Below are 14,533 nucleotides of genomic sequence, written 5' to 3'. Positions count from 1 at the left end.
TAAAGGGAGGATGTTTCTTAGAAATCTCTTAAAGTTAGCTGGTACCTGTTATTTGCTGAAAATAACAGTCTACTGTCTGCACGGAGCCTGAACGGAGATCAGACATTGCATATGTAAAACACAGATGCAGATCCCATCCCTATGTTTACACACTGATGAGTTATGTTAAAACATTGAATAAAGGTTGTGCACTACTAAATCCCACATCCTCCAATCTGCACGCCAGACCTCACCAATCTGCCGATCTGAGTTGGTACCAGGCCTGCGAGAGTGCATGCACCAAGCTTCTCTGCTGATGCACTAGAGACCTTGGGTGCAAGAGGTGGACAGAAAGAGGGACATCCTATATCCGCAGGGGTGGGGAGGGGGAGCAAGAGGCCCTCCAGACGTATACTCAAAAGGCAGTGGGAGGCAGCGGGGGACGAAGTCAATGCCAGGCTCACAGCATCATGAACATAGATGCAGTGCAGGAAGAAGTTCAATGCTTTGACATGAGAGGTCAAGGTGAGTGAGGTCAACTGGCAAGTGACGTCTCCTACCAACTGCACCACACACTACACCTCCCATCCCCCACCTACCAATAAACTCTTTCCATCAGTACTTAACTCTTCCAATCAGATGCGTCCTCTCACCCTTACACATTACCATTGTTTCAAGCTGGCCACCCACAACCCACAGGCCACACACACTGGCAGCTATGCAACCATGACAGGCACATCACCCAGACACACGACTCGCTTTCTTTCAGGAGAAGGTAGCGCATATCAAGAGGCAGAAAGTGGCAGTGGCATTTAGCCCGTCGAGCCTGTTCCGCCATTCAATGAGATCATGGTGGACCTGTGACCTAACACAATATACCCATCTTAGCCCCATATCCCTTAACACCCTTGGTTCATAGAAATCTATCAATCTCAGATTTAACATTCATAAGTGAGCTAGCATCAACTGCTGTCTGCAGAAGACCGTTCCAAACATCTCCCACCCTTTGCGTGTAGAAGCATTTCCTAGCTTCACTCCTGCATGGCTCTAAATGTTAGGCTATGTCCCCGCGTCCTAGTATTGCAGTCTAGGAGACCTCCAAAAACAGTTACAAATGTCTCGCCAGCTAGAAGCAATAATCCAGCCACTAACCTGTAAATCCTGCATGGTCCCTTTAAATAGCGCTGGTAGGGGGTCCTCCAGGCACTCTAAGGCACGTTCAGATGGTCGGGGTTAAGATTGTGCGTTGAGTTGAGTGTTAAATCCCAAAATGGTGTCCATCATTTTAAATCGGCATTGCACACTGATTGAAGCCATCTTTTCCCTACTTTGCATGATTCCAGCATTTGTTACCTGCGCCTGTGCTAACTCCTATACCAAGATGGCATCTGGCGCACGTCACACAGGCAACGTGCGCACACATCCAAGACGCCACCTTGGATGCCGGAGATGCCGTGTAGCGCCGAAACAATGGGCACTACACGGCCCAATTTAGCGCCCATTTTCTTTTAGATGCTTGATTTTATGTCAGCACAAAACATTGATTGATCATGTCTGGCCGTGGTCGCCATTTTGTAACAAATTTGGATGTGACACCAAATGGTAATCAATGTCTCATTTATTAACAGTTAAATTAAACATTTAAAAGTATCAAACATTAGACAACAAAGATCAATAAAATATTAGCCCATTTGATTTTTGGGCAGAGTTCATAATTAAGTTGGTGACGTGGTCATTTCAAGTTTTATGACAGCGAGGAAGTCTTCTCATAGTCAAGTGTTATTCTGACAGCTGCGTCAGCTTCAGACAGCTAGGTGTACTTCTGACAGCTGGGTGGACTTCACTGATTCCTTTGCCCCAAGCGCAAAAGACGTGGGGTTTTATATCCCCACCGCAGGAACCTCGCACTTGATTGGCACCCCATTCACCACCTTAAACATTCACTCCCTCCACCACCGGTGCACCATGGCTGCAGTGTGTACCATCTAAAAGATGCACTGCAGCACCTCCCAAACCCGCGACCTCTACCACCTAGAAGGACAAAGACAGCAGGTGCATGGGAACACCATCACCTGCACGTTCCCCTCCAAGTCACACATCATCCTGACTTGGAAATATATCGCCATTCCTTCACCATCACTGGGTCAAAATCATGGAACTCCCTACTCAATAGCACTATGGGAGTATCTTTACCACATGGACTGCAGCAGTTCAAGAAGGTGGCTCACCACTACCTTCTCAAGGGCAATTAGGAATGGGCAATAAATGCTGGCCTTGCCAGCGACGCCCACATCCCATAAATGAATTAAAAAAAACACCATATATGGAACAATATTCCTAAGCTCATTATGGATTAACAAAGTTGTTTTTCAAAGAATTCAAGATGGTCAGCTTGTTTTAACATTATCTAAATGCAAGTTGTTGTTGTTGTTGTTGTTGTTGTTGTTGTTGTTGTTGTTACTTATCTCACCACAAGGCCCTTTGCAAGTTTGTTTTCCAAAGAATTCAAGATGGTCAGCTTGTTTTAACTTTATTCATCCAACCACAAGACTCTTTGCAAGGTTGTTTTTCAAATTGGCCAGTTTGTTTGACCGCATTTGTCTAGCTATCTGGTTATGGTCCTGATCTAATCACTATCTTTGAATTATTGTTCCTCTTTTTGGGTCTTTGTTCCTCTTTTACCACATAGCTGCCTTGCCTCACAATGAGGGTATGAAGGGTCAGACACTAGTCAAAGGTTCACAGTTTACAGTTCAGCAAAATAAACCACACACTCAACAAAATATGCAGCACAGCCTGCAGAGCATGATGGTTAGTAACATTAAGAAAAGAATATCAATTTTTCTCTATTTCCAATATTCTTACACCAAAGATTTGCTGTTTAGGTACTATCAGTGAGTAAAAGTTCTATGGTGGGCCTTAGGACATAACATATGTTGTCTGTCTCTTTACAACAAAAGGTTAAATATAGTTGTCAAACAGATAGATTCATCTACCAGAAGGTCAGAACTAGAAAACTAACAAAACAACTATCTTTATGACTTTTCTACTGGCCATGAATGAGCCTTGAATGCCTGAGTTGATTTTTGGACATCTTCCAGAATGCTGTTGCCTGCAGATTCTAAAATAGCTGTCTGTGTGTTACAAAATGGAATCTTTAACATAATATGGAATTCTTTAATACAACATTTCCTGAGAGTGTTTATAACAAATACTATCTACTTAATCTGGTGTCAAATCTGCACATGTACGATCATAAAAAGGCATGTTGGCAATAGATAATATAAAAATAGTTGACAAATTGATAAACGATAGATAACACAAAAATAAATGACGTCGAAAGATGGCCTTACGAGCAACTTTCCACCCTGGTGACTCCTTTGTTCGTCTGATGCATCAAGGAGGTTGAGTTAACTGGAATTTTCATGAAGGAATATGGAGATTGGGAGGGCAGCCAGTTAGGGAGGCACAGGGAGTAAGGGGTAGGGCAGCAGAGAGGCAATTGGAATCCATGTCTTAGGTTTTTAGGGGTCAAGAAAGCCTTAAAAGTGATTGGCCCAGAAAGGGAAGATCTTGGGGGAGAACCTGGTGCAATCTAAGATATTGTCCCTGCCATCGACATGTAACATGTTAGGAGAAAACCTCAACAATTCACATACTAAAAGGGTTACAAGGCTAAAAAAAAAGCATCACAGATGTGGCTGGGGAGCATTGCAGGTAAACACAAATAGATCCAAGCAGGTCGATAAGGGATGGGGTGGATGGGGAGGTGAGCCCGTCCACGCACTCCACCCCATCAAAATATAGCAGAGATTGGTGCAATAACGTACAGATACACAGAGATATTATACACACAGATATTGTCATCTCACACTGGGCTCCCAAGGTCAAAAATGGCCAAGACCCAAGAGATCTCCAAAACCTTTCATAATTTAGCTTACACATTCACCCTCTTCCATATATATTAATTTATATTCCAGAGCTGCAGTTGGAACTGAAGGGATGAAAAAAAACACAGAATGAGAACTTTTTTAAAAGCTTGATCACAATTTCTGATGCAAAAGAAATGTTAATCGATTTAATCGTTAGTGCTCCCCCCATTACTTGGTTACCAATGTCACAAATAATGATGCATAAGATGCCAGATGCAAATGGCTGATGTGTATTTGCTGGACAGATTGCGATAAACTTGCACGGATACAAACTGTGTTGAATGGATACAAGGCGATTGAATGGAGCAAGACTGGTGCTGCACGTTGCCCAGAGATCAAAGAATGTATACAATAAAGCGAGGCAGAGAAGAAAATCAATGGCAATTCACCTTTCCAGGCTCCACTCGCAGGAAATTGGCCCCTTCCTTCACAGAAAACCCCACAAGAATTCTAACTTGAGGCCGGGAATCATGCAAGCAGAGGCCGGGGCGAACCACAAACCGCCCGGACCTCAGCAATGTGAGACCCAGGGGATTTTAACTCCTGGGCTTTATCAGCATAGACCTCGTCAGTATCCTGCCCAAATCTAACGGGAAGCAGTCGCTAGCTGGAGCTTGCGAGTAGGATGTCCAGCGGCAGGAGGCCGCTGTCGGGAACCTGAAGGAATGGTCCCTGGCACTCTGGTAAGTGGTTGGGAGGGGGTGGGAAGGACCTTGGGCTTGATTTTGAAACAAAAGTGTGGGACGATATTTAAAACATCAATTGAACTATTTAACCTAGTTTAAAAATCCAAAAATGCAATTGGCTATGAAGGCAAGCGATTTCACCGCTGCCTCAACGTGTTTCCCGTGCTGTGTGAAACACGCCATGGGAAACGAGTCGTGTTTCGGCCGGCAGCCATTTGGACATTTAAATCCCTGTTTGACAGATGGGGATATAAGGTGAGTTATTGCAGCAGGGCACTCAGTTCTCTCAGACAAACTTTTGGCTGGAAGATCTTTGTTTACATTGAAGTTTCTTGGTTTCCATTCAGAACTGTTCTGTTTACACATATTTACCAAATTTTCGGACCCCCTCAAACTGACACCATCAGGATGGGGGGACGCAATTAGCTGCATTCACCACTGCATTCGAGGACAAGGAACATTACCATCCTGCCCAGGCACGGTGTGCACTTCTGCCACTTGTAGCTCTACAACACAGTGCTGCGCCACAAGCACCTGCACAAGAGCACGGAGGGGAACAACAGAGGGAGCGATAGCGCAGGAGGCATTACCCATGTCAGAGGGTCGACAGACCGAGGGTGAGCTTCCTGCACCTCTCTGAGGAGCAGTGCATACGGAGGCTGAGAGTGAGTCGCTAGGTGGTCGCAGACATCTGCAGCCTCCTTCATGCCGCTCTGCTCCCGGCTGGGCCTTCGCAGTTAAAGTGACCACTGCCCTCAACTTCTTCGCCTCCGGATCATTCCAGGGTGCCACCTGTGACATCGCTGGGGTCTCTCAGTCGTCTGCACACAATTGCATAAGGCAGGTCACCGACAGCTTGATTCGCAGGGCCGCGCAATACATCAGCTTCCTCATGGATCACTCAGACAGATGGACAGGGCATTGGGATTCCACTCTGTGGCTGGTTTCCCACGGGTACAGGGTGCAATCGATAGCATGCATATAGCAATCTGAGCACCTCCACACGATACAGGACTGCTCATCAACAGAAAGGGTTATCACTCCATCAACACTTAACTCGTTTGTGACCACTGCAAAAGATTTCTTCATGTGTGCACCAGATTCTCTGGCAGCTGCCATGATTCGTTCATTCTGAGGGAATCCAACATCCCAGGCCTCTTCCACGCTCTGAACAGCCTTAGGGGCTGGCTTCTTGGGGACAAGGGGTACCCTCCTGCACACATGGCTGATGACACCTCTGAGGAACCCCATCAGCAAGCAACAGAGTCAATACAACAACAGCCAATCGCCACCAGGTCTGTAATTGAACATGCGATAGGACTGCTGAAGATGCGATTTCAGTGCTTTGATCATTCTGGGGGACACTTCAATATGCACCAGCGAGAGCGGGTAGAATTATAGTAGTGTTGTGTCCTGAACAGCATGGCGCGACAGAGAGGAGTACCGGTTGATAAGGCCCCATGCCCTCATCCAGCATCCACATCTGCAATGAACATTGAGGAGGAGCAGGAGGAGGAGGACGAACCCATGGGCAGAGCAACGGCTCACCTGGCTGCTCATGAGGCCAGGGAGTTACTCACCTGGAAAGACCAGTGCCAACACCAGCAACACCCGCCCCCCCCCCCCAACCCCTGCACAAAACAGCCCTACAACTACACATACACCCACTGTAAAGTGACCCACTGGGCAGCATCATTGTCGCCTTTCATGATAAAGCATATGAAAGGGCACTATCACAAAAGCCAGCCAGAATGGGCAAGATGTGGCAGTAGTGGTGAGAATGATAACATTTAATGTGACTTTAACAAAAACCAAATATAAATATATCCAATTAGAGGGTGAGAAGGTTGGTTCTCAAACAAGCGTACTGAGCTTGAATAAAGGAGACTATGATGGTATGAGGGCGGAATTGATTAAAGTGGACTGGGAAAATAGATTAAAGGGTAAGATGGTACATGAGCAGTGGTGTTCATTCAAGGAGTTATTTTACAACTTTCAAAACAAATATATTCCACTGAGGAAAAAAGGGTGTAAAAGAAATGACAGCCATCCGTGGCTAAGTAAAGAAATTAAGGATAGTATCCGACTAAAAACAAGGACATATATGGTAGCCAAACTTAGTGGGAGGATAGAAGATTGGGAAGTCTTCAAAAGACAGCAAAAAGTAACTAAAGGATTGATTAAGAAAGGGAAGATAGATTATGAAAATAAATTAGCAAAAAATATAAAAACAGATAGCAAGAGTTTCTATCATTATATAAAAAGAAAAAGGGTGGCTAAGGCAAACGTAGGTCCCTTAGAGGATGAGACCGGGAAATTAATGGTGGGAAACATGGAGATGGCAAAAATGCTGAACAAATATTTTGTTTCAGTCTTTACGGTAGAGGACACTAAGAATATCCCAACACTGGACAAACAGGGGGCTCTAGGGGGGAGGAGCTAAATACGATTAAAATCACTAAGGAATTGGTACTTAGTAAATTAATGGGACTCAAGGCGGATAAATCTCCTGGACCTGATGGCTTACATCCTAGGGTCTTGAGGGAAGTGGCAGTAGGGATTGTGGATGCTTTGGTAATAATTTTCCAAAATTCTCTGGACTCGGCAAAGGTCCTGGTAGATTGGAAAACTGCTAATGTAACACCCTTATTTAAAAAGGGTAGTAGGCAGAAGGCTGGAAATTATAGACCAGTTAGCTTAACATCTGTGGTGGGTAAAATTTTGGAGTCTATTATTAAGGAGACAGTAGCAGAACATTTGGATAAACATAATTTAATAGGACAAAGTCAGCATGGCTTTACGAAGGGGAAGTCATGTCTGACAAATTTGCTTGAGTTCTTTGAGGACATAACATACAGGGTGGATAAAGGGGAACCAGTGGACGTAGTGTATTTAGACTTCCAGAAGGCATTCGACAAGGTGCCACATAAAAGATTATTGCTCAAGATAAAGATTCACTGGGTTGGGGGTAATATTCTGGCATGGGTGGAGGATTGGTTATCTAACAGGAAGCAGAGAGTTGGGATAAATGGTTCATTCTCGGACTGGCAACCAGTAGCCAGTGGTGTTCCGCAGGGGTTGGTGCTGGGTCCCCAACTCTTTACAATCTATATTAACGACTTGGAGGAGGGGACCGAGTGTAACATATCGAAGTTTGCAGATGATACAAAGATGGGAGGGAAAGTAGAGAGTGAGGAGGACATAAAAAACCTGCAGGGGGATATAGACAGGCTGGGTGAGTGGGCGGAGATTTGGCAGATGCAATACAATATTGGAAAATGTGAGGTTATGCACTTTGGCAGGAAAAACCAGAGAGCAAGTTATTATCTTGATGGCACGAGACTGGAAAGTACTGCAGTACAAAGGGATCTGGGGGTCCTAGTGCAAGAAAATCAAAAAGTTACTATGCAGGTGCAGCAGGTGATCAAGAAGGCCAACGGAATGTTGGCGTTTATCGCTAGGGGGATAGAATATAAAAACAGGGAGGTATTGCTGCAGTTATATAAGGTATTGGTGAGACCGCACCTGGAATACTGCATACAGTTTTGGTGTCCATACTTAAGAAAAGACATACTTGCTCTCGAGGCAGTACAAAGAAGGTTCACTCGGTTAATCCCGGGGATGAGGGGGCGGACATATGAGGAGAGGTTGAGTAGATTGGGACTCTACTCATTGGAGTTCAGAAGAATGAGAGGCGATCTTATTGAAACATATAAGATTGTGAAGGGGCTTGATCGGGTGGATGCGGTAAGGATGTTCCCAAGGTTGGGTGAAACTAGAACTAGGGGGCATAATCTTAGAATAAGGGGCTGCTCCTTCAAAACTGAGATGAGGGGAAACTTCTTCACTCAGAGTGTGGTAGGTCTGTGGAATCTGCTACCCCAGGAAGCTGTGGAAGCTACATCATTGAATAAATTCAAAGCAGAAATAGACAGTTTCCTAGAAGTGAAGAGAATTAGGGGTTACGGGGAGCGGGCAGGAGATTGGACATGAATTTAGATTTGAGGTTAGGATCAGGTCATCCATGATCTTATTAAATGGCGGAGCAGGCTCGAAGGGCCGATTGGCCTACTCCTGCTCCTATTTCTTATGTTCTTATGTTCTTAAATGAAAAACATGGCCTGTCAGACACGCTTGTGCATACCCTTCGTGATCACAAATCCTTAGCCTTTCTCTTCCTACCACTTCTACGTGGTGCATCCCCTGTGGCTGTAGCAGAGGTAATGGCAGGTTGCTCATGTCCATGGCCAGACTGCTTAGATGCTTTCGGCCCATGCCTTCTGGGTTTTGGAGCCCTTGAGGGCCCCTCCGAAGACTGCTCCACCTGCACCTGTGCAGGGGCAGACTCGGCCACCTGGAGAGGAGGCAGTATTGTGGGTATTAGTTGAGAGGGGGGCAACGGGTGAGACGTGGGAGTGCGTTGAATGGCGTCCTCACTTCCATGTCCCCTTTCGTCATCATCCGTCCCCTGGGCCAGGCCCACATCACTCCCACCACCCTGCGGGAGAACAGTTTGGAGGACATGTATGATGCCTTTGAAGCCCAGTTGTAAAGTTTCCGTCTGCCTGTTTAAGGCGGCAGAATGTTGTTCACCCTGAGTCCGAATGGCCGTTGTCAGGGCCTGAATGGACTCATTTATGAACTGTGCTTGAAGCTCAACGGAGGCTAACCTTCTCTCCATCGCAGACATTCCCACACTTACCTGCGACACTATCTCAGACATTTCAGCAGTTGCGTGCGACACTATCTCAGACAGTTCCTCAAGTCCCTGTGACACTATCTCAGAGATTCCCTCACATACCTGTGCCACCATTCCACTAATGCAGGAGTTGGACTCCTCCATCCTCTCTGCTATTATGGAGAGCATGCATGGCACCTGTTCCAGTATCTCACAAATGTGCTGCTATCCCTCGTTCATTCTCCTTTTAAAGGATGGCCTCTGGAGTTCAGCGTCTGTGTCCAGCTGAGCAGAACCTGGAGAGGAATGTGCCCACCGACGCGGACTTTCCACAGCTGCCCCTGCCACCAGTGTCTGCTCGTGCTCACTTGTGTGTCTAGTGACTCACCAGGTGCCAACCCAACTGATTGACTACTAGGACCCACGAGGTGTGAGTATCTGCGCTGGTGGATGGTTCATTAAGATGTGATGGTGCGCCCTCAGAGGCCTGGAGCTCCTCTGAGGAATCGCCCTCTCCTGTCACTGCGGTCGTTGAAGGGCCTGTAAGAGAACAGAAGGCAATATTAAGCATCATCACAGATGTGTCATGTTGCGATGAGCATACTGAGGTGTTCAACATGCCAATCATTGTTAACATCAATTCATGTTGTGTGTGATGAATGTTAAAGTTGTGTCATCAGAGGCTTGTGGGGTGCCAGTCTCGGCGTCTCTGATGGACAGGCACTCGAGGGTGCGGCTGATCTGCAGGGCCACCTCCTCCGCCTCTATGAGGACCACTATTTGTTATGGCCTCCCTCCAGTCCTCACTCTCATGAGTTCATTTTGCGCTCTCTTCTCCTAGAAGGGGAGAAAGTACAGACGTGTGAGTGAGTGATGGTGAAGTAGTCAGCCAATGAATGCATTGCTTTGGCTGAGGCTGACCGTGAAAGAGATGCACCATGGAATGCAGGAGAATCAGTCAGTGTACTTACTTCTGCTGACCTAGTTAGGTCATTGAAATGCTTCCTGCACTGGACCTAGGTGCGGGAGATATTGCTCCTGCTGGTGACCTCCTGTGCCACCACGAGCCAGGCCTTCTTGGTGGCAGAGGCAGAGCACTTCATCCGGTCGGTTGGGTAAAATAGTTCCCTTCTCCTCCTCACCCTGGCCAGTAGCATTTGAAATGAGGCATCGCTTAGGAACTGGAGCTGGCTTGCCCCTGTGCTGCTCCATTGGGTCTTCTTGTTCTTTGCTCCAGCAAAATCCATTGGAGCAATGGTCCTTTAAATCTAGCTCCAGCTGACAGCCTGTCATGCAGCTGTGCAGTCCGGCCACTGTGCAGCTTTCGGACAGCAAACCCAGAAACAAGATTAATGGCCACCAATCAAGTTGCGACAGCGTGGGGAACGGTAAGTTTTTATAATTTGGGTTTGCCGCGGGCCCATTGACCCCCCCACCCCACCCACCGCTGCCATCCCACCGCCCTTTAAAAATCAAGCCCATCATGTTCGAGAGATGAGAAGGGAAGCCCGGAGCAGGGGAAGCCTAATGTTTCCCTGTGGGGCCCGGAGGCTGACGTTGGAGACTATGTACCTATTAAAATCTAATATATTTGAAGTGTCCATTGTAAGCCCTTAGGATTAAGCAATTTCAGGTCACACTCTAATGCTCCTCTGAACCTCAATTATTAGTTGGGTGCCACTTAAATCCAACATCTTGAGCATTAAACTCAAAGGGGGGAACTTTAACCCCCCAAGACGGGTGGGAGTGGAACGGGTGTTAAATTTTTTTAAATTGGGAAACCCGACCCCAACTTGCTGCAAATGCACCTACTTCCGCTTTAACTGGGGTGGGTTGGGGGTCGGGCGACTAACCCACTCACGAGAGGTGGGTCGGTAATTTTGGTCTCATGTTATAAAAAGGATACAGAGGCACTGGAGAAAGTGCAAAAAAAGATTTACTAGGATGATACCAGAAATGAGAGGTTATATCTACCAGGAAAGATTGAACAGGCTAGGGCTCTTTTCTCCAGAAAAGGGAAGACTGAGGGGTCACCTGATAGAAGTCTTTAAGGTTATGAAAGGATTTGGTAGGGTAGATGTAGAGAAGATGTTTCCAGTTGCGGGGGAGGCCAGAACTAGGGGCCATAAATATGAGATAGTCACTAACAAATCCAAAAGGGAATTCAGGAGAAGCTTCTTCACCCAGAGAGTGGTAAGAATGTGTAACTCGCTACCACAAGGAGTAGTTGAGGTGACCAGCATAGATGCATTTAAGGGGAAGCTAGATAAATACACGAGGGAGAAAGGAATAGCAGGATATGTTGATAGGGTTAGATAATGAAGGGTGGGAGGAGGCTCACATGGAGCATAAACACCGGCATAGACCTGTGGGGCTGAATGGCCTGTTTCTGTGATGTACATTCTTTATAGTTCTTTGTATAATGTTTAAATAAGGCTGCTTGTGTCAGATTTTATCAGCCTTTTGGGTTTAATGGCTGCAGGTCGGGTTTCCCAGGGCTCGGAAAACCTAGCAGCTAAATGGAGGCGAGAACTCCTGGGTCCAGCAGGCAAGTGCTTTTCTAGCACTGCTTGTTGGCCAGAAGGAGCAGGAGTGCTTCCCGCCGGTCCTCCAACCAAATCTGCCGCGATCTTCTGACTCCTCCCCCCCCCGCGATTGGCACACCCTCTCCCCGTGATCGCCAGAGCCCCTCCTGGCGATCTCTCCCCCCGTGATTTCTCTCCTCCCCCAATTTCTCCACCTCCGCAATCTCTCTCCCCAATGATCTCTCCCCCCACCCCCCCAATCTCTGGTCCCCGACTGCGGCATTCTATCGCAGCTTCTCAATCTGGCTGGCTGCCGGGCAGGAAACAGAGAAAAGAAATTAAAATGAGGTCCTGCCATTAAATTCGGCAGGACCTCCGCGTTTCCCTGTTTTTCTGGGTTTCCCAGCCGCTGACAGTCCCCCCTGCTCCCTCCCTGCCTCCTCATAAATATCGGGGCCAAAATCTCTGAGTGATAGATCACAACAGCCTTGCTAGGATTAGGGATGTGACCTTCCCATGTTAAATTAATGCCAAATCCATGCAGATTCCATTTCTACAGCTCTTGCTGATTTCTTAATCATAATCTTGTGTCACCTGTCCACAGCTTAATGTGCTGAAGGAAAACTCCAAGTGAGAGAAATGTATAAAAACTCACCATTCTACCCCTCATTCTATACTAGCTTCATACAGGTAATCCTCAGTACAAGCAAATGAAATTAAGATCAACAGCGGATACAAGGGATAAGGGATACCCCAACAAAAGGATAAGATGGAATTGCATTGGTCAGATACATTTACCTGCTGGTTTTGCTTCAATTTAAAAAGAAATTAAATATTGTTTCCCTGAGATCCTCAGGGACTTTTCTTTTATGTCTTGCTGGACAAGAGTCTGATAGGTTTTCAAATCTTTGTTATTGTCCTGCAGGCTCACTTTTATATGAATACCTCAACATCCATACATCTAGATATCAATTGCTACTTTCTACATCTTTTTGGATTTAATACTTCTGGGATTTACAGTTTCAGAACCCTATTGAGTACTAATGGGTTGTACATTCAGATCATCAGGCACCTGGACTGTTGAAAATAGAATCTTTAGGCAGTAACAGGGTTAAATGAAATCATGAATTGTTTTGATAGACAAGGAGAAACTGTTTCTAGTGGCAGAAGGGTCAGTACAGAGGACACAGATTTAAGGTGATCGGCAAAAGAGATATGAAGAAACATTTTTTTATGCAGCGAGTTGTAATGATCTGGAATGAACTGCCTGAAAGGGTGGTGGAAGCAGATTCAAGAGTAACTTTCAAAAGGGAATTTGATAAATACTTGAAGGGAAAAAAATTACAAGGCTATAGGGAAAGATTAGGGGAATGGGACTAATTGGATAGCTCTTTCAAAGAGCCAGAACAGGCACGATGGGCCGAATGGCCTCCTCCTGCACTGTACCGACTATGATACTATGAAATATTGTAAACCTGAATGAAACACTGTGATACCAAACTCTAGGCTTTACCTATTCCAATGCACAGAATGTGGTGCACTATAACCCTGCACTAACCTTACTAGATTCTCAAGCCTGCTTCATCTGGCACCAATTTAGTCAACACAGTTTAACAAATTACAATACATACAGACCTGTATAGGAGCAATTCATGTGCTCACTTCAGTAAAGTACTTCTATACCCAGAAAGCATCGAGGTATACAAGATAATAACTGGTATGGAAAAGTTAATCTGGAATGCTACTTTAAATTAAACTGGGAGTAGGACAAGGGGTGACAGGTTCAAACTACTAAAAGGCAATTTTAAGACTGATATCAAGAAACTCTTCTTCACACAGAGATTGATCAATAGTTAGAATGGACTTTTAGGCAATGTGATGGTGGGGAAAACCTTGGAATTATTTAGAAATAATTGGATGTAGAAATGGGGGTAATTATAGGGTTGATCCAGATGGATGACTTAAGATGGGGTGAATGGTCCACTAGATAAGTGTCTTGTGACCTTGTGGTGTGTGTGTATATGTGCACATACATATTTGGTATCTAAGGTGCAGTCAATCCACTGAAACCTAAGAATGCATTTGGGACCAGATTTAATACAATTTATTAGAAAGTCAATTTACTAGAAATTTATAGCATTGTTGTTCAAATGAAGTAGCCTTCAGACCATAATGAAAGGAATTGAAAGTAGTCACCCATTTCATTACTGACCCATGCTTTTCTCTAACTACAGAATGATACAAGTGGTTGGGCCTGAGAACTCACTTCCTCAATAAATTGCAGCATTCATAAGCCAACTGTGTTACAAAAATTGTATCAGCAAGGTTTTAACCCAACTCGACTATTTAAAGGGCCAATCCAAAGATGGAATTTGGAGGAGTTGGGAGCATTTGGAAAGAGACAGTAAAGTTACAACATGGACTCAGGATGCTCAAAGGCTGCGCCCCATTTCAATGGCGCCTCACTTGATGCACTGCTGGGTGCAGTAAGGACAGGAAGGAGGTAATCTTCCCCAGCAATGGGAAGAAGAAACCTGCTGCTGTCACCAAGAAGACATGGTTAGAGGTGGCTGAGGAGGTCAGCAGCAGGAGTATTGTGCCTCGTACCTGGATCCAGTGTCAGGAAAGTTGAGTACAGTTGCAGATTCACCTACATCCTGTAATGCACACCAGCCCTCCTCTCACTCTGTCCTGTCAAGTGTACTCCATCACATCACTCCTCACAGCCACTTA

The sequence above is a fragment of the Heptranchias perlo genome, chromosome 14 (genome assembly GCF_035084215.1).
Source record: "Heptranchias perlo isolate sHepPer1 chromosome 14, sHepPer1.hap1, whole genome shotgun sequence".
In the NCBI taxonomy this organism is placed as follows: domain Eukaryota; kingdom Metazoa; phylum Chordata; class Chondrichthyes; order Hexanchiformes; family Hexanchidae; genus Heptranchias; species Heptranchias perlo.
This window is presented reverse-complemented; position numbering follows the sequence as displayed.